Source organism: Cavia porcellus, unplaced genomic scaffold (assembly GCF_034190915.1).
Source record: "Cavia porcellus strain 051 isolate PalLab524CR breed Dunkin Hartley unplaced genomic scaffold, mCavPor4.1 scaffold_2, whole genome shotgun sequence".
Classification (NCBI taxonomy): domain Eukaryota; kingdom Metazoa; phylum Chordata; class Mammalia; order Rodentia; family Caviidae; genus Cavia; species Cavia porcellus.
In genome coordinates this window covers 73,190,636-73,214,318 of record NW_026947485.1, presented here as the reverse complement: position 1 = coordinate 73,214,318, position 23,683 = coordinate 73,190,636, and the positions used below count along the sequence as shown (strand labels likewise).

The window sequence follows — 23,683 nt, the reverse complement described above, 5'->3', positions numbered from 1 at the left end:
ACCATTACACTGCCTTGAACTTTGTTCTGCCAGATTAATCTGCTGCCCTTAATCTCACTCTCAGGCAAAGGCTCTGGACATGAGCAAAATTCAGACATCATGTTATAACACATCATATGGAGTCTAGCATCCCAGACACAAACCATAACATACTGTGTGCATATGCAAGAACCTGCTCTATGTACATCACATGAAAGGTGGGAAAGAAGCTTGGGAAGTCACAGAGATACATAAAACAATGAAAGGTGAAGAGAATAGAATAGGGAGGAAAGAAGATTAGAAAGAATACACTTAGAGATGAAGAGAAAAATTTTAAAAATTAAAAGTAATAAATAAAAAAAGTAAACAGAAGCAAGAACTAAAGAAAAGAAAAAGAGAGAAAGCCAGAGAAAATCCATAGCAGACACAGCAGAAAGAAAACAGCAGCTCAGTATTATAGAGAACCCTTTCCCATCCTTATCACGGTCCAGGAAGCTTTATAATTGGAATCCCAAGGAGAAGTTACGGGGATTTTAGTGAGTTAACTCCAATCTACCACTTCTAGTGCAACTCACAGTGAAAAGAAAGACACTAAGACATATATACAGTTACGAGGATCCAAGGGGTTCTAAATCCAGCCAAAATGATGATCACTAGAACAAAGGCATTGCACAAAGCCCAACCTGGGTTTTGTTAATTTTCCATGAGGGGAGTGGCTTGAGGATGAGTGACAGTGAGAGTGGCGGGAAATAAGTGGCTGCCATGGTTAGTGTGAGCTTGGCTAGGTAGGGCATCTGAGATCACCTCTGTGAAGAAATTCGAGAGAATAATCTGCATAACACAACTGAGGTACTATCTAATTTGGAGTCAGTGCTTCAGTTCTTAATTACAATCCTATTTGTTGGTTTTCTTCAGAGATTACACATCAGCTTCTCAGCCAGCCCAATTTGCACTGCTTCAAGCCAGCTGAAGGGACAAAAAAATAACCTAGTCAGCTCTGTGCTTATCAATAGTTGGAGACAGGGCCAAGTTTATCCAAAATGAAATAGCTGATCTTCTTTTCAAGGAAAGTCAAGGAGAGTCATCTGGGTGGTTCCCTACATATTCTGCCAATCTGTTTCTTTATATTGATGAATTGAAGCCATTTATATGATAGTTATAACTGATATATATTGGCTTTTTTTTTTTTTTTGTCATACTGTTTTCCTGCTGTTGGCTCCCTAATTTTTCCCTCTGTTTAATTGCTTGACCTGCTTGGTGGTTTCTGTTGTTCATTGAATTGTGGTCATTTTTATCTCTGTCTAGAATATCTTTGAGTACTCTTTGTAGTGTTGGCTTGGAGGTCATGAATTTCTTCAGTTGTTCTGTATCGTGGAAGTATCTTATTTCTTTATTAATTTTGAAAGGCAGTTTTTGAAGGTACATCAATCTGAGTTGGAAGTTGGTTTCTTTTAGGACTTGAAATACTTCACTTCAAGTTCTTGACTTGAGGGTTTGTGTTGAGAAGTCTGCTGTGATTCTGATGGGCTTTTCCTTTATAGGTGATCTGTTTCTTTTCTCTAGCAGTTTTTAATATTCTGTTCTGATGCTGAATTTCTAGGATCTTGATTATTATACATCTGGTTATAGATTTATCGTGGTTATGGCTGTTTGTATTTCTATATGCCTCACTTATCTGTATGTCAGATTCTTTTCCATGCTTGGCAAAGTTTCTGCTATTACTTCTTTTTTTTTCTTTTTTTGGTACTGAGGATTGAACTCATGACTTCGCATTTGCCAGGCAGGTGCTTATGCTACTGAGCTAAGTCCCTAGCCCCTCCGCTATTACTTCTGAAAATAGTTTTTTATGTCATTTGTGTGGACTTTTGTTTTTTCATTAACATCAATTATTCTTATTTTTTTCTTTGCATTGTCTTGCAGTTGTTGAATTGTTATTTCATGATCTTTTGTTATTTTCAAGAGATCTCTCCTTTCATGATCACTAGCCATGATCCATCCTGTCTTCAAGGTCTAAGTGTCTGTCTTCAGTTTCATTCAAGTGGTTTGGCCAACTTTCAATGGAATTTTTAATTTCCTGGATATATTGCTCATGCATGGTTTCTATCCTCCTCCTATCATTGTCTATTTTTTAATCTATCTTTAGATTTGCTGAGCAATTCCTTTATAAATGTTGACATTTCTTCTTTTACTTGTCCTAACAGATTCTTTCTGATCTGATTTCTTCTATAATATCATGGATTTGTTTCTTTATTTCAGATGCTATCATTTCAGAAATTTTAGATGTGTATATTCCAATTTCTTCTGTGTTGACATTTGATTTTGTTCTGGGAGGGGTGTAGGTCTGAGATTGACATCTTTTTAACTTTGTTTTCAGTGAGGTTTCATAGTAGGTAGGCTATATCATGAGTGTCAAAGCCTCTCTGGGAAAGTCTGTTCTTTAGGGATGTCTTCTATGTGAGATTCTTGGTTTGTGTACGTTACAAGATCCTACCTTCCCAATTAATTCAGAGTAGTATGTTGGTGCGTTGGTATCTGTTTGGCCCAGTCCTCAGTCATTTGCTGTAGGACTGTCTTCCCAGTATTGTAATAGAACAGCTGGTTATGGCATCCAAGATAAAGTAGTAAAATCAGTAATAATAATAGTGTCAAGCACAATTTAGAAACTGACAAACTGTGGTAACTATCGATTTTGTACCTCAGACAGCAGGAGCAGAGTCTATAGTTATAGAACAGAAGACTGTAAACTAGGAGTTTGTATGACATCTGTTTCCCTTTGATAGAGTGGTTTTACGCTGTGGTGGGGAAATTTAGGGAGGGCAGTGAATAAAACACAGATAACTGGAAAGGAAGTAGAAGACTGATGGACAAAGGGTGGTCACACAACGTTTGGGAGACTAGAGGAGGGGTAGAAAAGAAAGAGAAGGAGTGACGGATATCTAAACTTGGTCTCTGGGTTTGGGGGTGGGATTAGTTTTCTGTGACTGGAGTTCTCCCCAGCTGTTTAGAAAAGAGAAAAGAAAGAAAAAAGAAAAGAAAAGAACAAGAAGAAAAGAAAAAGAAGAGAAAAGAAAAAGAAAACTGAGAGAAAAGGGCTGATTACCGAGCCCTGGGCTCTTCCTGAGCTGGTTGCCAGTCTGTAGAGGCCTCAGCCACTGCTGGCTCATATTGTTGTTGTTGCTTTGGACTTTTCTCACCGCTCGTCTTGTCTGACCATCTTGTGCACCCCTGTTGGGACTCCACTGTGTCGCTAGTGTTCCCGCTGGTCTCTGGACCTTCCCCAGCAGTCCACGTCAGTCATGGCAGCAGCGAGGGGAGGAGCCTTCTTGGGCCTTCTTGTGCGGCTCAGCTGGGTTACAGATGGCAACGGGAGGGGCCCGTCCTCCTCCTCTGTGTTCACCTGGTTCCTGTGGCACAGGAGAGGCGATGAGGGGCTGCCTTCCTCCATGCTCAACATTTTTTTTCTTAACCATATTTCCCTTACAATCGATACTCTGGACATACTCATTGTCAAGGTTTATGTTTGTGTCCCCCAGGCCTCATGAGTTTGCATTGTTCATATGTGATGGTTCATTGTATAGTGCTTGGATTGATGGTGTCAGTGCTCCATCCACATAGGGGTGGAGCCAGGATGTAATGTAATGGCAGGAAGAAGGTGTGTCTCTCTTTTTTTTGCTGGTTCGAGTTTGCTGTGGGCGGCCACCATGAACTGCGGTCCAGCCATGCCCGCCTGTCTTGGAGCCAACTGAGTGTGGACTGAAACCTCCAAAAACTGTAAGAAATAAACCTTTGCTTTCCCAACTTTGGGCTTCAGGTATTTTGTCTCAGCAACGAGTAAAAAGTAACTAAGACACTCATAATAGAAGACTTATTTGTTGTGTATCTGAAGTTCATATTTAAATAGCAAACCTATATAGGTTACAGAAGGACTCTGTTAGGATTCTTTCAGCTGTTTGAGATGAACCCAGCTCAAATTGGCTTAAGTAAAATGGGGAATAATTGAGTGATATAACTGAGAAATTCAGGATAGACTCATTTCAGAAGTGGCTGGATCCAGATGATCCAAAGACATCAACACCAGTGTTTGTTTCTGTTTTCTAAACCTTAGACCCCTGTCTTCACACCATGGTCTGAAGTGGCTCTTATACTTACAGTCTCCCAATATTATCTGCTTTGGTGGGAAAAGAGATTTCTTTATTGGGGTAGCTTCAGTGATTGTTCTGTAACGGAGTTTCACTGGATTAACTGGGTCATGAGGTCAACTCTGCACTAGCCCCTGTGGTCTCTAGAGTTGGACACCTAATAGTTTCATGTAGCTACCTCCACAAACAACTAAACCCAGATTACATAAGAGAAAAGTTTTTCTCCTGGAGTTCTGGAGGGTCTGAGCTCTCTCCAAAGGTGCAGGAGAGAATCCATTCCACTGCATCCTACTTCAGGTGCTTTGGCTTGTGTGTGTCACTCCAATCTTGGCGTGCAGGTCAAGGTGCAGCTCACACTGCTCCCTCCTGTCTTTTGCCTTTCTTTTACAAGGATACTTATAATTCTACTTAGGGTCTGCTGCATAAGCTAGCATGAGCTCCTTCTCTCGAGATCCTTGATATATCAACATCTTTGGTTCTATCAGGTAAAATTTATGGGTTTCATATGTATATACATATGTATATAAAAAGATAGTTAAGGTGGTTATACTACTGATTTCTCTGAGTTTATTGAAGAGGAAGAGTTATGCAGATAGTGTTTGGCCAATTGAATGCAGATATTTTGTTCTCTGAGTGAATGATTTAGGGATGACAGTGCGCAATGTACGTACCATTGTTACCCCTAATTGATGTGTTTTCTAATTTTGTTTTATTCTTTTCTTTTTTTCTCATTGAAATAAAATGGATTTGAAAAAAAATTATAGGTTGTGAGAATTAAACACAGATATATATTATTGTGGGAGAAGGACCATTTAGCTCTCTACCTTTTACAAAGTCATCAAGGAATAATTCCCCCAAATGAAGCTGGAAGCTGATGATAAGAAAACAGATACTGGAGAACACACATAACAAGATGTCTATGCCATTCCAGAACTTTCCATTCTGTCCAATTCCATTTATTACATGTGTACTCCCTGGAGAGGGCCTACTTTGTCCTGGGTACTGTACTGTCCATGTAGGCCTATGACCCAGCCTGAAATACTTACCCAGCCCCTAGCATGCACATGTTCAGGAGAAGCCAGAGTTTGCTGAGGAAGAGTCCTCCTGTCAGGAATCCTGCAGACTTGCCATGATGGGTGCAGTGAGAAGCTGTCCTGACTGTGATTGTGAGCTGAGCTGTGAGAAATGGAGAGAAAACTGACCTTACAGGCAGACAGATCACAAATGGCTGTGGGGAGATGAAGGCTAACAGCTCCGTGTGGCTGAGGAGATCTGGGCAGGCAGCCTAAAATGCTCAGATTGTATCTTTGCAGAGAAAAACTGTCAAGTACTCATAGAGTGGTGGCCAAGTTGGGATTTGGGGTATGTTACAATGTGGAGAATAATTTGGCAAATCTGAGGGAAAGCTGCTACAATGCTATCTCATCTTCCCAATCCAAAATGGCTCCTTCGTGGGGAATGTTTGGCTGTGTGCTTATCCCCTTTTAGGCCTGCCTGCCACCTTGCTGGGGGAATCCTCCTTCCAATCTTCACCTTTACAGAAACGTACACCTCCAGACCCTCATCTATTCCTGCGGCACATATGGACTCCCACTGCCTGGCTTCTGCAGGACATAGCAGCCGGGCACCAGAAGCTTGTCCTGCATTCCAGAAGGCAGAGTTCTAGAAAGTTCCACCAGGCAGAGTTCCCAAAAGTTCTACTGGCACCTTGGGGACTTCTCTGTCATCAAGGACACCATGGTGATGCCCCACACAACGTCTCCATCTTATTTCTGGGAGTGAGTAGGGCAGACAGGGTACCCTTCCTTGGGCACTGCCTCTAAGCCCTGAGGGCTAGTGGTTGTTCTGTGTATCTGCTATATATTTGCAAATGAACCTAGGGTCTTCACACTGAGGTATAACCCAGCCTTTTTCTTTTTCTTTCTTTCTTTCTTTCTTTTTTTTTTTTTTTGGTAGGATTTTAATAAGCTGTTAAGTTGCTAGGGCGGGACTCAAATTTATGATCTTCCTGCTTCAGCCTCCCAGTGTGCTGGGATTATACCTGTGTGCCATCAGGCCTGCATTCCTTAGAGTCCTGTTCTCGACAATCCCTTATCTCTCCACTCCTCATTTACAGATAATGGCTCAGATATTAGACTTCCTTGGGGTCACTGTGTGTTTTCTCTCATTCCTGACAAAACCCAGGGTGGACTTAAGCTATGCAACAGGGCAGCTATCATCATAAATGCAGCTGGTACAATGAGGGACTGAATTTTTAAAATTTAATTAAGAAATCATTTAATTATAAAAGGAAATATTTACCATCTTAACTTTAAAGTTATAGTTCAGCAGTGTTGATAATATTCACATCATTGAACAACAGCTCTTTAGAACTTTTTCATCTTGCAAAATGGAAATGCTACACCTATTAAACATCACTTCTCCCTTCTGAGTCTCTAAAATTAATTTAATTTTAATTAGAAGAACTGGAGCAATATATTCTTTTTTTTTTGTCTTTTTCCTTTTCATCGGTACCGGGGATCGAACTCACGACTGCCTGCTTGCAAGGCAGGCGCTTATGCTGCTGAGCTAAATCCCCAGCCTGGAGCAATATATTCTTATATTGTAGAGGTTATTTTAATATAGAGAAAATTTTAAAACTTATATGTCCAATATTAAGTATGTTTCTAATATAGTTCAGAGATAAAACTAAAAGACACAGCCTGTTCTCATGGTTGGAAAGCTACAAACTTGACAGCCTCCACACTCTGGGTGCCAATTGCAAGATAAGTGTAGCTCAGCCAGGAAGGAATGTTTCTCTTACTGCAGAGTCCCAGAGAATGTTTCTTGCAAGGTCTCAGACAGTGATGGATTCTTCCTCTATGTTACATGATAGCAACCTTATTTAGTTGCTGTTTCTGTAACTGAATTCTGCCCAGCAGGTAGTGATAAAGACATGTGTAACCGACTGTAGGATATGTTATCAGCCTTTTGTACTTCCTTTTGGAAACCTATATAAATGACTGGAAAACTCAGGTCAAGGCTGATGATTTGCAACTGAGATTCCCATCAGCTCACTGGCGTAATAAAGCTGCCTTCTAAAGTCCTCCTAGTGCTGTGTCTCCATTTGATCTGGTCCTAAATTCCACATCAAAATCAATACTTTGTTGCATGTAAAGTGTCTCATCAATATTTTATTGTTATTACATATCAAAATTATATTTTGGATAGTTGGCTAGATAAATTATTAAAGTTTGTCTTCTTCATGGACCAGTGCAGACAGGATGACAGGGTTCTGTGTGCTATCTGCAAATAGCAGACAACCAGTTCTGATTTCCCTTTTTTCCTACTTAGAGCTGGCTCTCCTGGGAGATGGTGCTAGTTATGCAGAAAGGCACACAGAGCTGGATGCGTTGGCTTCAGCTCGCATAGTTCCTACACAAAGGAGGAGACAGCCTTAGCTTGACCATCGAGACAAGGCCCAACTGCCAATGAAGAAGTCTGCTTTCCTTCCCTCCACGTCTAAACTCTGGAAGTGAAAGCCGTGGACAGAGGACATGGTGCCCCCTCCTGGGCCCCCACTATTTTTGTTCCTACCTGATTTCTGGAAGAAGCACAGGCCCTCCTGCCAAGCAGCAGCTGGGACCCCGGAGTCTAGCATAGGATACTTCACACTTGAGCAGCCACCCCTTCTCAGGTCACACAGTGCCTTTTCCTGGAGAAATGCTGCTGTGGAGGGGTGTTTGTCTCTGGCAGAAAGGAGGGCTGGGGACAGCCTCGGACTAACCCCAGGACAGCTCTCTTTGAGAAAGAGCATCTGTCTCCATTTTGGGTAGACCTAGCCCTGACTCCGTGTATTAATCTGTACAGAGATGGTTAGACTATTTCTTTATCCTCTCAATTGACTTTAAGCAATCAAGGCAGATGGGTCTAGCCAGCGGCTGATGCATACTCTTCGAAGCAGTATGACAGGTCAGTGATGCCTGAGCTAGGCCAAGTGATGCTCTTGGGTTTGAGCCTCAAGAAAGAGCCTGTGACATCTCAGGGCATGAAGACTACACATCAAACCTGAAGCACTGACCCCAAAATGCAAGACAGTTCCTCAAATGGTGATACGCAGATAACTGTTTCTACACATTTCTCTCTGCGTATTGCAGAGGTGCTAGCTCTCCTTCTACAGGCCCAGCTCACAGCACTTACATACTTCTTGCCACTCCCACAGTCACTCACCCCTAAGCCATTCTCCTCTTCATGAATGAATAAAACCCAGGTTCAGCCCCGGGGTGAGGCCTTTGTTCTGGTTAGCCATCGGCCACCCCCATCTACAGATAACATGTTTGTCTCTTTATTCTCACTACGGATTGCACTGGTTAATTGGAATTTACTTGTTGGTATTCTGATAACTTTTCCTTGGGATTACAACCGGACCTCCAACAAAGTCCAGAAGGGCCTCCTACAACGGCCAGTCCCAGCACCTGCCCGAGGGAGGTAGTCAGAGCCCTGAGCACACAGGTGGCTGGCCCAGGCTGACGTGTGTGTGCTGGAAACTCTAAAAGAGGTAGTGTCAAAGACTTAGTTCATCCTTGAAAATATGCTTCATTAATGCTAGTTCACTGTAACCCAAAAAAATACTCACTTTTTTAGTTTTTTAATGCAGCTACTGGGAAATTTCCAGGTATGCATGTATGTAGCTGAGATCCTGCTTTTAGAGGATGTCCTCCATCTACCTTCTGGTCTTTATTGATTTCCTTAAACAGTTACACTTTTTGGTTGCTTCATGCTTCCATGGCTCTCTGAATCAAAGGATATTTGGAAGGACATTAGTTTTTTGCCTGTTGGCATCCTGTATCTTCATTTGTATGTGACAGACTAGAACCCAGGCAAAGCCAGACCAGACCTTCTGCTGCAAGAAAGAAGCTTTATTGGGTGGAGGATGGACTGTCTTGCAGACTAAGACAGCCACTCTTTGGCTTGGGGAAAGGGCTTGTAAGGGTTGTTCTGGTGGGAGGGTGTGTCTCTGCCAGTGAGCCAAGTGTGCGCAGTGAGTGTCATCAGGTACCCTCCTGGGCAGGGTTGATTTTTGCAGTTGGAACAGCTCTGGAAAGTTTCTTTTCTTGCAGCCCAAGCGTGAACAGATTGAGCACCTGGGAAGTTTCTTTTCTTGCAGCCCAAACATGAATGGGCTCCGAGGGCAGGCTGACCCTTTAGTATGGGCGTCCTTATCTCCTTTGGGGACCTGTACCATGGGTGAAGAAACCTCGGTGAGCATTCGTGGCCACTCTCCACTACAGAAAATAGTTTCTCTGCTGGCTTGCAGCAATGGGCTGGCCAACCACACACCTTCCACAGGAAAACACAGTTCCTATTTTCAGCAAGTGTTGCAAGGACATGCGGTCAGCTGGAGGTCCAGTCCCTAAAGCTGCAGCAGTGTGACACACACACCATCCTCATTGTCTTTCCTGTGAGTTCAGTTCCCCCAATCAGCTTGATTTTACTAGTTCTCACCACTGGTTTTGTGAGACTTTGACAACAGCCCAATCATTTTCCTCCTGCTTCTGCTTGATACCACCAGGAGCCCTGCTGCAGTTGCAGCTCTGCTGCCCTGTGCTGTCTTACATTTAGGGCTTCAAGTTTTAGGGCTGGAACTTAAGCAAAACTGAAGAGACAAGATTTGAGATGGCCCAGAACCAGCCCTACAGTCTAGGTACTAAGAAAAAGGGGCGGGGGGGGGGGCGGGGTGGAGGGGGTAGAATGAACTCATAGCAAGCCCTGGGAACAGGCCCCTCTGAAGTGAGGGGTCTGCGGTAGGCAGAGTAATCCCCCCACCCAAGTCACATCTCTGGAAGCTATGAGTCTCCTTTTATGGTAAAAGGGACTCTGAACGTTAAAGACCCTCGTGGGCAGAGGGCCCTGGATTGTAGGGTCGGATCCAGTGCCACTGCCAGGAAGCTTCCTGCGGGATTAAATGGGCTTGGCAATAGGAACAGAGTTAGGGTGCAGCGACCACACCACTGCAAGCCAAGGGTCTGGAACAGCCAGGGGACAAGTCTCCCTAGAGCCTAGAGGTGCACACCCCCACAGATGCGTCCTGGGCCGAGTCCAACGTAGAGAACTGCACGTTAGTGTTTTTTTGTTTTTTTTAAAACACACTCAAGTTATAACAATGTGTCAGAGCAGCACACAAAACTACACAAGGTCAACTACTTGCTGTGAAGATGCCCTGGGCCCTGATAATGGTCCTAGCACAGCCCTCTGGAGAGTGGGGAGTGGCAGGTTTCTGAAGGGTCCTGCCTAGTTTCCTGATTTTCTGTATGAGCATCACATCCCCTAAGCAAGTGAAGGATGCTGAACAGGCAACATGTGAACACCTGCTGTGAGAACACACAAAGGACAGGTCAGGGCCAGTAACCGATCAAGTCAAGAGTTTTAGGTGAGACAAACTGAGGAAAGAGCGGACCTTTATATACGGAACGTCCAGCCAGTGCTTACACATGTGTAAAATAATATATATACATTTATTTTATAATACAAAATACACATAACACATATATATGCACTTAAAAATTGTAAGCAAATCTGATGATACTTGGAAAGACTCACTCGGTAGAGATAAAGCTGAGTCAGTCAGCCGTCTTAGCACCCAGATGTACAGATCTGCTCCGTAACGTGCCCACGAGTCACTGTCTTTGTCACTGGCTAATCAGCTAGGGTACCGGAAGCCCTGGTGGAGACCCACTTAGAAGCGGACGGGCCAAGGCTGCGGTCCGCCCGCCTAGCAGGCAGAAGATAGCCGGAGTTCAGCGCAGCGCCGGCGTGGGCCGCCACGCTTGACCGGGTCTCCGGAGCAGTCTTCGGCCGGCCCGGCCCAGCCCAGCCCAGCCCGGTGCGGCCCGACGGATCCGTGCGCGCTGCAGGGCCCGGGCCTGGCCCGCGCCTGCTCGGCTCCTTCCGTTCCATCCCTCGCCCCGCTCAAAAGCTCTTCCTTTCTCTGGCGGTGAACTCCGCTAAGACGCCGCGGTGCACCAGGAGCCGCTCTCCGGGTCAGGGGACGCGCGGGGCGGGTCGCCTGGGGTGGGGGCTGGGCCCAGCCGCGGCCGGCCCGCCCGGAAGGAGTCGCAGCGCAGGGTCGGGGCGCCCTCGCGGCTGCCCCGACCCCCGGGCGGGCGGGCCTGCGCCCTCGCTGCGCGGAGCCGCCTCGCTGCTCTGCCGTGAGCGGTCGCGGTGGAGGGCGGGGCGCGGCTCAAGTCGGGGCGCGCGTGGGCGGCCGCTCGGTCCCCCGCGCTCCCGCCGCCCTGCGCCGCGCCGCTTCCGGTCGGCAGGACCCGCGCCGCCGGATGGGCGCTCTCCCCCTGGCCGCCTCCGGCCGGCCTCCCTTTGTCCACGGCGGGGCCCAGGGCGCGGGTGCCGGTCCGGAGCGCGCCGGGCGGGGCGGGGCGCGCGGCTCTGGGGCTTGGCCCGGGCCGGGAGGCGCGTGGGTGGCGCGTGCGGTCCTGGCCCCGCTTCTGGGTGGCGTGCAGACCCCCGCGAGCCGCGCCGCCGTCCGCGATGAGCCGCCTGCGCAGGTAGAGGCCGCAGCCGGGTCTCTCGGGGTGCCGGGAGAGGTCCCGGAGCCGAGGTGGGGGACTGAGCCGGGACGTCTGCGCCGAGCCGCGGCCCCAGCCCGTTTTACCTTGTGGCTGTGAGACAGGGTCTCTCCACTTGTCCCGAGCAGGATCTCTCACTTGTGAGCCATCTCCCTCGGCCTCCCCCGTACGGCTGATTTTGCAGGCGGGAACCCCCGCTCCAGGCAGAGAGGTTTTCTTGTAAAATATGTGTTGTCCTCCTTAAAAATTGATTTTGTATGAACAGGAAAGAAATGAGAGCCAAGGGGAGCCGGTCCCTGAGGGTGCTGTTGCTCTCGGATCCTGGCTGCAGTAAAGGCCTATGTTTCCTCTTTGAATGGGCAGCAAGGGGGAGCCCGGAGGCCCTGTCAGACTCCAACGACCTGAGTGGTCCACTGTCCCTGCCCTGGGAGACCCTCCTGCCTCTGCCGCGGGGTGGGTGCGGATCGCCCTCACCCCAGGACAGCAGGCCCGCTGAAGCAGATTCTGTGCCCCAAGAGTGCCAAGGAGGCTGGAGAATGGGGCGCTTCGGGCCTCGGCATTATTAATACGGTACTGCCACATTATTGTTACCATTTTTCTCGTTGAAAGAAATTGCTTTATGGAAAGATTCAATTGCTTTTTAAGAACCTAACGTAAGTGGCATCCATATATATATTTTAAAAGACCTTTTTTTCCCTAAGCACCTACAATAAAGCAGACGGAATGGCTCGCTCTTGGCTTAGAAAAGTGTGTGTGGTATTTCTGTTGCCCCCAACTCATTCTTGGAGACTGTGGCCGTTTTCTAGACTTTCTATGTTGCTAATGAGGGTAGGTTAGAAGAGAGGAAGTGTTTCCTAAACCCTGGAGCCTGTCTGGGGCATCACTCTTTAATTTCTCACACTTACAGGAAAAACCAGAAATACAACTTCTCAGGTTTTCCTTTAAAGCTTTTAAGGATTAATCAAGAGGACTTCCAATTCTTAGAGCCTAGTAGAAAGAAAATGTGTGTGCAGAGACTGGTGGGATCACAGTAGTTTATATTGTAATTTTCTGTGACTTCCAAATGTTTCTGATCATCTCTCCATGTGTCTGCGACTTACTGGTAAATAATGTGCCGTGGATGTGCATGTGTGCGGCGCTAGTTATCCTCAAGGCCCAAAGCATACTGAGATCTGGATTCATTCATTCTTTGTTTCTGTTCTCACATCGTCTTTTTTTCCTAGTATGCGCGTGCAGTGCGTGATGTTTCCAGTCCTGGGGGAGAGCTGACAAGCGCATTGCACGTCTGCAGACTTCTCATCCCGTCCCTCTGTTCTTCCTTTCCTCCTCCGCTTCTTGATCCCCTTTGAGAAAGTTCTGTATGCCTACTTCTTTTACATTTTTGTTCTTATGTGGGATTATCATGTAAGAGAAGTCACATGTTTTAATCTCGAGTGCCTGATTATTTCAGTTACCATCCATTCTCCTGCATGTTTCAAGTTTATCCTTCCTTATGGCAGAGTAGTGTTCCATTGTATGTAAATGCTGTGTTTTCTTCATCTATTCGCCTGTTGGTGGACATCCAGGCAGCTTTCAAGATTTAGCTATTACGAGTTATGCTGCTTATAAACATAGCTTGTCATGTATCACTGTTTTATGATGTCTTTTATTTTAGGAAGAAACCTACAAAGGAGAGTAGCTGGGTCCAATGGAATTTCTAGCTTCAGTTTTTTGAAAAATCCCCACAGTGAACTCCATAGTGATTCTGCTAGTTTACATTCCCTCCAGCAGTTTAGAAGGATTCCATTTTCGGGACAGTCTCACTAGTGTTTGTTATTATCTGGTTTTTTGATGGTGGCTGTTCCTTTTGGGGTGAGATGGAATCTCGTTTTAATTTGTATTTCTCTAATGGTCCACGATGCTGAACATTTTTTCTTGTATTTATTGACCATTTGTACTACTTCTGAGAAGTGTCTGTTCATTTCACTTGCCCATTTTTTTTTATTGAGTCTTTTATTTGGGGGTGTCTAATTTTTTGAGTTCTTTATACATTCTAGAACTGCGTCCTCTGAGAAGAAGCTGGCAATACTTTTTTTCTCCTTCTGTAGGTTTTCTTTTCACTCTGTTGGTTGTTTCCCTTGCTACTCAGAAGCCTTTTAATTTGATGTGATCCCGTTTGTTAATTCTCAGTATTATTTCTTGGGAATTTGGGTTCTGTTCAAAAAGTCCTTGCCAGTATCTGTGACTTCCAGAGTTTTACTCTATCTTCCAGCAGCTCTGTGATTCTGTTTTGGCATTTAGATCTTCTGTCTGTCTTGACTTTGGTACATGATGAACATTATGGGCTTGGACTCTGTGCTTGGCATTTAGTTAGCTGATTTCTCTGCACCATTTATTAGAGAGGTTGTCTTTGCTGCAGTGTGTGTTTTTGTCTCTTTTGCAAAGGTCAAATAACTGAATGTTCCTGGGTTTTTTCTGCATCCTCTGTTCTGTTCCATTGATTCTCAGGTCCATTTTTTTACCAGTACTGTGCTGTTTTTGTCACTGTAGCTTTGTAATATAACTTCAAATCCAGAGTTCTTTTTAACAGCTCTGAAGGTAAAATTTTACTTTTGTTTTTGTTTTTCTTTTTCCTTTTTATTGGTACCAGGGATCAAACTCACGACTGCCTGCTTGCAAGGCAGGCGCTTATGCCGCTGAGCTAAACCCCCAGCCCTCAAATTTTACTTTTAATATTCTCTCATTGAGTGTTTTGGGCCCATTTCTCATCAGATTGGACAGCATCCAAAAGTTTTGGGATGTGGTTCCTACAAACTGACTCAGATGAACTATGCCCTTGGCCAGCTACAGTTTTGTTTTGCCTTTATCAGAATAACTTTTGCTTTTTATGGGACTCTTGAAAGCTTTGTGTCCCTGCTGAGGTTTCATTTAGTTGTAATCTGCCTGTCTGTGTCCAGTGTGCACATGCTGATGGTGTAAGCTGGGGGTGTGGGTGCCCCATTCATCTGCAGCTACCCCCTGCTCGGCCGAGGGACGCGGTGAGAGTGAGTGGGAGTGTCTGCTTGTTTTAGAACCGTTGACATTGTATGGTGGTATAATTAGCATGAACTGACAAAATATGAAATACTTCACATCGTGCAGATGAAAATTATATATAGGTACTGTGTGTCATATAACATCAGAGAAATACAGTTTTCTGTCTTTTGTACATGTGCATGTGTGGTGAGAATTGAACCCGGGGGTTCATGTATGCTAGGCAAGCACTGTACTGCTGACCTGCAACCCTATATGCTCTCCTTTTTAAACGATGCTGAGACCAGGTCTTGCTAAGTTGCCCACACTAGGCCCAAAGTTTTTGTCCCCTGCCTCAGCCAAGCAAATGCGTAGGATTATGGACTGTAGTCTTTCTGCCCCACCCCACAGGTAGCCTGGATTCTCTTTGGGGATAAAAATAAATACAGCTCCTAGGACTTTCTTCCCCAGCCTGGTAGGAATCTTCCACACCCTCTGAGATGCCAGTGTCCTGCTGGTCAGCAGCTGCTTTCTTACTTCAGCCTTGATATGGGTTAGGTCCAAAGTGCCCCTTAAAGTCGCACTTATTCAGAGATGAGGTTTTTAAGAGATGACTGGATCAGGAGGGATCTACCGTCATCATAGTTCGGTAACATATTGGGAGGTGATGGAGGCGCACAAGATGGGACTTAGTGAAGAGTATGGTTATCAGTTGTGACTTTGGGGTCCCCACCTGCTCTTGGTCCCTTCCTCTCTGGCTCATTCACCCTGTCTCTGCTTTCTAGCTGCGGTGAGGTGATCCACTCCTTCTGCCATGCCTGTGCACTGTGTTTTGGCTTGACCACAGGTCCGTGGCAGTGGAGCTGGCTAACCATGGACTAGGCCTCTGAAGCCTTGAGCCAAAATGAGCCTTTCCTTCTTGGTTTGGTCAGGTTGTTTAGTCACAGCAGCAGAGGGCTGACCATCACAGGACTACAGAATTCTCCCATCTGATCTTCAGAAGAAGCCCAGAGATGGCAGGGATAGCTCAGCTGCTCCTTTTCACGGGTACACAGAGACCAGAAGGGTAATGTAGCAGCATAGCAGGACCTTGGGGTACAATCTTTACTTGAAAGTGTCTACTTTCTTTGAAGATCTCATTTTATGTTCATGGGAGGCAGATACCAGGGTTATCCCTTCACAGATGAGGTGGAAGGTGTGTAGATGAGGCCTGCTCCAAGTGACCCAGTCAGAGAGGAATCCTCTTCCCAGCTCAGGCTGAAGGGCCAGTCTCTGGAGGGTGCAGGGCCTGTACCCACATTTGTGTCCCTACTGGATAGGGTCCAACTAAGAAGAGAACCTAAGTGTGAAAGAGACCAGCATTTCCCCTTGTGGTATCTTGGTTTTGGTTCTGTTTTTGTTTGTGTTAATGAGTAAGCTGTGAAATACTATGGCTTCCTCTGTCAGTGGTAGAAACAGCTTCAAGACTTGCTAATGTTGCAATGTATATAATTTATATCTTCCTTATATCTTAATTTTTTTATTCTTTCTGTTTGGCTTTGGTTTTGAAAAGATGATTGTTACTGGTTACCATGGCACACACCTGTACTCCAGGCTACTCAGGAGGCTGATGCAGGTGGATCACAAGTTGCAAGTCAGCTTGTGCAGTTTTAGTGGAACTGTCCGAAAATAACAAGGGCTAGGATGGTAGCTAAGTGGCAGAGCACTTGCCTTACATAGGTAACCCTTGGTTCAATCCCCAGTACCACACACATATGCATACACAAAGTCCAAGGTAAAAAGGTGCTCATTGAGGGAGAGATTGAGTGAATAGGGAGGAGGGCATTATTCCTTTCTTCCTTTGCTGTGTATTTCCATTCGTAGTATAGTGTGTAAGCAGCCTTTCTCAGAGATGTTTGCTGTGCATTTTCCATGATAGAAGAATATATTAATATATTGAATGTGTTTTTGAAAAATTTCCAACAAAAATAAGATCACATTCTGCTTTTTCACTCCGTAATTTGTGTTTTATCTGTGACTCAGTAATGAACTGTCTCAAAGCTTAAAACCATCACTTTCGTATTGCTCATAATTCTGTGGGTAGGTAGGCTCAGCTGGGTGGTTCTTAGGTTATTGGCCCAGGATGTAGTGTTCTGGGGACTCATCTTTGAGGGCTATGAATTCAAAATCATCTATTGACTGTTACCAGTTTTTAAAAGCATTGCCTTGCTAAATTCTTAGAAGGGACAGAGTTTTAATGCACTAATGTTGTTGATTTATAAAAAAATTAAATTTTAGACTGGACATGGTGGTGCACATCTGTAATCTCAGCACTTGGGAGGCTAAGGCAGAAGGATGACTAGAGTTTGAGGCCAGCCTCAGCCACAGAGTGAGTTCAAGGCCCTGTCTGAACTGTGTATGGAAACCCTGCCTCAAGACAAAATAAAAATCAGACTTTAATTTGTGATTATAGTGCTATCAAAACTGGAAGATTTCTACTCCTTTTTTTATTAGTACATGTTTACCATATATAATCACATTCATTATAGGGAATTTGTATCTGTACATAATATAATTCTTTTTTCCTCGCATTCCCTTTCCTTCTCCTCCCCATTGACAAAAGCTTTGTTTCCATTTTCCTTCCATTGTTTTTTTCTTTTTAACCCCTTTTCAATTCCTTTCCTCTTCTCTCCCCTTCCTTTATTCCCCTCCCCTTTGAACAAGGTCTTTGTACTTCCCAGTGTCTGTCCTCCATTTTGCTCCTGACTTACCGTCTGGGTTTCTCACAGCAGAGAAACAATCCAGTATTCAAACTTGTGTGTCTGATTTATTTCACTTAAAATTATGGACTCAAGGTGCATCAATTACCTAAAAATGTCTCAAGCTTATCCTTTATGGCAGAGTAGTACTCCATTATATACAAGTGCCACATCTTCTTTATCCATTCATCCACTGATGGGCATTTGGGCCTTTTCCAAGAGTTAGCTATTATAAATTGCATTACTGTAAACATAGATATCTTGGTTACTTTTTTGTTGCTTAGACAAAATACCCAATACCAATAAGTTAAGGAAGGAAGGGTTTTAGCTCACAGTTTGTGGAGGTTTCAGTCCCTAGTTGTCTGGCTCCAAGACAGAGTGGCATGGCAGAGGAGAAACAGTGCATGGTAAAACAGGCAGGAGACAGTGAAGCAGAAAGCCACAGCAGAAAGCCTGCCTGTATGTTTTATCCAGACTACGAGATTTTTGGGTGGTGCCAACCACACTCAGGGTACAGCACACTCACCCCAGCACCACACCCTTACCCCACATTCAGACACACTAATCCAGCCACCTTTGAAATTCCCACCTATGACCACGTGAGGCTTTGGGGGACATCTAGATCCAGACCTTAACAGTGTTTGGATAGGTCACTGTGGTGTGATGCTTTTTACTCTTTGGGGGAGATACCAAGAAAGGGAACAGTTTTACTTTTTTGAGAAATCTTTACACTGATTTCCATAATGGTTTTGTCAGTTTATGCTTTCATCAAGCTTCCTTTTCTTCCCACAGCCTCACCAACATTTGATTGGTGGGGCTGGTTGATTTCTTGATGATAGGCATTCTTTCTGGAGTGGATGGAATCTGTTTTAATTTGCATTTTGTGGATGGCCAATGATGTAGAACATTTTTTCTTGTATTTGTTGTTTGTACTTCTTCATCTGAGAACTATCTATTCCTTTCATATGCCCATTTTGGGATAAAGTCTTTAAATTTGGGGAGTCTGATTTTGAGTTTTTAAAAATATAATTTAGATATTAGTCCTTTTAAGAGTAGCTAGTAAAAAATTTTTCCCATTCTGTGGGTTGTCTCTATTCTGTTGGTGGTTTCTTTTGTTGTGCAAAAGCTTTTTTAATATGTTGTGATCCCAGTTACTGATTCTTGGGAATATTTTCTATGTAGTTGTAGAGGTTTTGTTCATGAAGTCTTGTGCTTGCACCTATGTCTTTAAGACATCATGGAGTGTGATTCCACCTGCCTTGCCCTCATTGCTCAAAATTGCTTTTGCTACTGTAGGTCTCTTCTGGTACCATAAGACCTTTAAGATTGTTTTCTTCTGTGAAGTGTGCCATTAGTATTTTGATTGAGATGACATTAAATCTGTGTAACAGTCTTGAAAGTATGGCCACTTTCACTGTATTGATTCTGCCTACCCAAGAACGGGATGTCTTTCCATTTTCTGATACCTTCTTTGATTTCTTTTTTCAATTTTCAATATAATGATCTTTCCTTTGTTAGACTGATTTCTATGCATTTCATTTTTCTCGCTGGGACTCTGATTTCTCTCTCATTTCCCTAATTTCTCTCTCATTGAGGTGGTTATTTGTGTACAGAAAGGCAATTGATTTTTTTTTTTTTTTGTCTTTTTATTGGTACCAGGGATCGAACTCACGACCACCTGCTTGCAAGGCAGGTGTTTATGCCGCTGAGCTAAATCCCCAGTCCCAGGCAATTGATTTTTGAGTGTTGACTTTGTATCTTGCTGTGCTGCTGAATTTAACCATAAAATTTAGGAGTCTTGGTATTTTTGGGACCTTATATGTAGAGTGTCCTATCATCAGTAAATAATGATAATTTAACTTCTTCCTTTCCTATCAATATTCCTTTTATTATTTTAATTGCCTTGGCTAATGTCTCCAGAACTATATTGAACAGGAGTGGTAATAGTGGGCATCCATGTTTTATTCCTGATTTTAGAGTGAAAGCTTTCAGTTTTTGATCTTTTAGTATGATGTTGGATTGTCATAATTTTTTCAGATTGTGATAAGGACCCTTTATTCCAATTTTGTTTAAGAGTGTTTTAACATGAATGGGTGTTAGACTTTGTTACATGCTTTTTTGCACCTATGAAGATGCCATGTGGGTTTGTATTCTTGGTTCTGTTAATGTGGTGTATTAAATTAATTGATTTGTATATGTTAAAATATCTTGCATCCTTGGAATGTATAATTTTCTTGATGATTTGATCCTTGTATTGTTTTCTTAGTCTCAGTTGCATTAATTTCTGCTCTGATCTTTATCATTTCCTTCCTCATGTGGGCTTTGAATTTTGCTTGTTCTTGTTCTAGAACCTTTGAGGTTCAACATTAAGTTACTTGAGTTCACTCTGATTTCCTGATACAGGAATTCACTGCTACAAATTTCCCTACTTGGACTGCTTTCATTGTATTCCCTAAGTTCCAGTATGTTTTACTGGAATGACCATTTAATTGCACAAAATGTCTATTTTTTTCTTCAGTTTCATCTGTGACATATTGGTTGTTCAAGAGGGTGTCATTGCCAGGGATGTAGCTCAGCAGCACAACACCTGCGTGGCAAGCATGAGGCCCTGTGTTTGATTCCTGGCGGGGGAAAAAAAAAAGAAAAAAGAGGATGTTATTTAATTTCCATGTGTTTATGTAGTTTTTGTGGTTTCTTTTGCTGTTGATTTCCTATTATTTGTGATCCCCAGACCATCTAGGTATTGGCATATAAGAAAAATCAACTAGGAAAACAAACAGTCAACTTCTGGTGGTAGAGAAATGTACATACTTGACCCATAATAAACAGTACACCTCTGAGCTGCCTCTCTGCTGCCTAACAGTGAGTGGGTATAGTCAGAACCAGATTGAGAGAACCAGATTGAGCAGGTTGGCTGTAGCCACTCCCAGCATTGCCTGGTTTGACTTTTAAACACTCGCCCAGCGCCACCTGAGTCTCCAGTTTGGGTTAGGCCAGGAAGTTGTATTCTCAAAAGAGATTTCCAGGCACAGTCTGCTGATCTCACCCGGGGGCCCAATTGAGAATCAGTGAACTAAGCACATATTGACACGCTTTCTATGAAGTGGCCCTTACAAGCCACAGGCCCTGTCACAGTTTGTCAACTTGGGTGTAACCCCATGCCGTAAAATACACCCGGTTGGTCCCTTTCCCTGAGTTTTGCACCTGCAGATTCAACCAACCTCAGATCGAACCCTTAAAGAAAGTATGCTCGTGTATGGAACATGACCAGGCCTTTTTTTTCTTTTGCCACTGTCTAGGTGGTACAGCATAACAACTCTCATATAATGTTTATGGATAGTTAGGTGTTACGAGCCATTTAGAGATGAAGTGTGTAGCGTACAACCAAACCCTGGACCATTTTATAGAAGGCCTTGGATTTGCTGACCATGGGGTATGCTAGGGTAAGGGACAGGCATAGTTATGTTCTAATAAAAGTTTATTTGTAGGTATAACTCTAATTTCATATAACTTTCACGCATCATGAAGTGCTAATGTTTGAATTTTTTAACCCTTTAACCTCACTTGTGGGTGGCTGGCAGGCTTTGGCCCTGGGAGTTGGGAACCATGGAGCTGAAAAGAAGATTCAGCAGCTACTGCCAAGGTAGGGACTCAGAGAGCAGGTAGAGCCCACCTTCAACAAATTCCGTGTGCTGGATTAGGCAAGACAATATTGTTTTCTTACGATTTTTAGGGACCTAGCTTGCTTTTCCTTGTTTCTACCACCTAGCACTGAATGTACACATTTGTTTTTCAAGTTTTAATTTCCAGAAACAGTGTTCTTCCAGCAGTGGGGAACACAGTATTTTTGTGTGGGGCTTGAGGCAGTGCCAGGAGGAGTTCTGTGGATCTCCCGGTAGCTCTGTGAGCAGGTTAAGCATCCCATGGATGGGCCGAGAGTTGGCAGTTGGCTCCCAGTGTAAGCCTCCGAATGAACTTCTCCTGGTGTCTCTGTTCAGCCTTTTTTTCTGCCTTGCAGCCAGGCAGCAGCTACAGAGGACACTGAGCATGCTGCGTGGCACAGCGTGGCCGCATCTGGAACCTTTGCTCTCAGGAAATGCTGGTGGCCTAGAGCCACTCTGGGGAGGGGCAGAATGATTCTCAACGCTCAGAAGGCCCGGTGGCCATGGGTGGCAGAGTGCTGCACTGGCTGCATTGGGGGTGAAGGGGACCTTCTGTGTTGGCAAGCCTGGGACCTGGCAGGGACCGGCTCCTTCATGGGTGTGGCTGTGGCAGTCATGAAAAACCCACATGAAAAGGAAATTTTTAAAAAGGAAATAATAAGAGGTAGCGCTCACGCCTTTGACAGGTTGCCCGTTTTCACACAGGTTTCTTCCTTCTCTAAGTGAGGTCCTTCCTCCTGCCTTCCTCCCTTCTCTCCTCCCTGCGAGCTGGGGACCACAGCTGGTCTCGCCCTCCTCGCTTCGGAGTTCGCTTTTCAGTCCTTCCGCCTTCCCTCCTGAAAACTTTTTTGTCTTATAGGCCCGTAAAACGTTTGCCCAGGATGTGGAATTGTTCAAATTAAAATGACCAGAAGCTGCAGGTTCCCTGGCTTTTTTTGACTTTCGGGAGCCTCATACCATATAAGCGCATCACATCCCAAAGCCCAGGGTGCGTGCACCTGCAGGCCGGGCCCCTGGTTCTTCTGACCTGCGGGGTCCGGCAGGCTCGGGACCGTGTGTGTTGCGGCTTGGCCTGAAAGGAGTCTCCAAAGTTCGTTTATATTTACTCTTCGTTGTCAAAAAGGGATTCCAAATCGATGCACAATTTAAATGTAAATATGAAACCGCAAGCTTGGGTTCTGCCTAGAGATTCAACCAACTAGAGAGCAAAATACTTTTTTTTTTTTTTTTGTCTTTGTTTTTCATTTTTTATTGGTACCGGGCATCGAACTCACGACCGCCTACTTGCAAGGCAGGTGCTTACGCCGCTGAGCTAAATCCCAACCCCGCAAAATGCTTTTTTGAAAAAGATCTTTCCGGGGAGGAGGAGGATGTATCTCAGCAGTACAGTGCCTGCCTGGCAAGCGGGAGGTCATGGGTTCGATTCCTGGTACCAAAAACAAAACTCTTTCTGTAAGGAAATGTCTGGATATTCATAAGAAGGGAGAAAGATTAAAAAGTAGAAGTAATGTGAGTTCTGATTAGACCTTGATTCAGGTAGGTTATTTGGTTTAAAAAATTAAAAAACAGTTTCAAGGCTTTCAGAACATTTTGGAGATCAGAACTATGGATAAGGCATTTGTGTACATGAGGTGGATGTGTGAGGGTGTCTATGTTCTGGGTACCCCGCTTTTCTGAAAGAGACAGTCTAAGTGCTGCACATGTGTTGCAGGGAAAGGGAGCAGTGTGGGCGCCCTCTCCCCAAGTGTTTGCAGAGCACCCTGGCTAGGTCTTGTTTAGATGAAAAATAAGGGTGTTAGCACTAGAGGAAACAGCTAGCCTGTGGCTGCACCTTGAACCAGGCAGGGAGATTAGGAGACACCCACACGGCCTCGCCCTGAACCTTGGAGTTGGGGTGGGGGAGGCGGAACCTGTGTCCTGAGGCTTGGGAGCGCCTACATTTTGGGATGTGGAAAGGCAGTGCTGTCCTTCCACTTGGGGCAGGAAGGGGGCGATGTAGCTTCCTCGTCTACTGTGCAGTGGTTCTCTTATGTTACTAACTTTTATCTTAAAGGTTAAGGAGAATTTTTTAAACAAATCCTTTCTTTATCCAAACTGATGTGATGGAGCACTTTTCAGTAGACTTTCGTAGAAGGTTAGTGTTTCTACCTGAGGCTGCTCTCCTGCGGTGCAGACTGCCTTGCTGGTGTCTGGTAATCATGGAACTAAAAATACTCTTTCCTGTCTATCCTGAGATCAGAAGCCTGAGATCAGAAGTTTGTGGAAACGACTTTAGCGTCACTGGAGCTTCCATCTCCCCGTGGCTGTGTGTGGGTGCTGTACTGTAGACCACTCTGTTAGGTTGTTGCTCTTGGGTGCCACCAGGCTCCCACATTAGGAGCCAACCACTAAAAGAGAAGAATCCTTGTGGGGGCACAGTAGACAATGAGGGTGGGGGGTGCTTCCCAGCCGCCTCCCATTCACCCCAGTGAGAACTGTGCCTCACAGGGGAGCCCCTCATGGCTCTCCTTGTCTCCTCCCTATTTTCACCTTCCGGTCCTGCCCTCAGCTTCTCCTCCTCTCTCCGGTTTATCGCTAGAGTGACCCCGCCCGCAGCACCGTGTTTGGAAAGT

General features: G+C 44.7%; 1 protein-coding gene across 5 annotated transcripts in view; it reads left to right on the top strand.

Annotated features, from left to right (window-relative positions):
* The first annotated feature begins 11,003 nt into the window (after positions 1-11,003).
* Golm1 (golgi membrane protein 1) overlaps positions 11,004-23,683 on the top strand; it is a 50,395-nt gene continuing 37,715 nt past the window's right edge. For 2 of the 5 annotated variants that reach the window (XR_010045762.1, XM_063243790.1), the window contains exon 1: positions 11,519-11,659. The gene's annotated coding sequence lies outside the window, so the exon portion shown is untranslated. Of the gene's footprint in view, positions 11,138-11,518; positions 11,660-23,683 lie in introns of those variants that run through there. The other 3 variants (XM_003475066.5, XM_013158316.3, XM_063243817.1) reach the window with 3 other exon arrangements.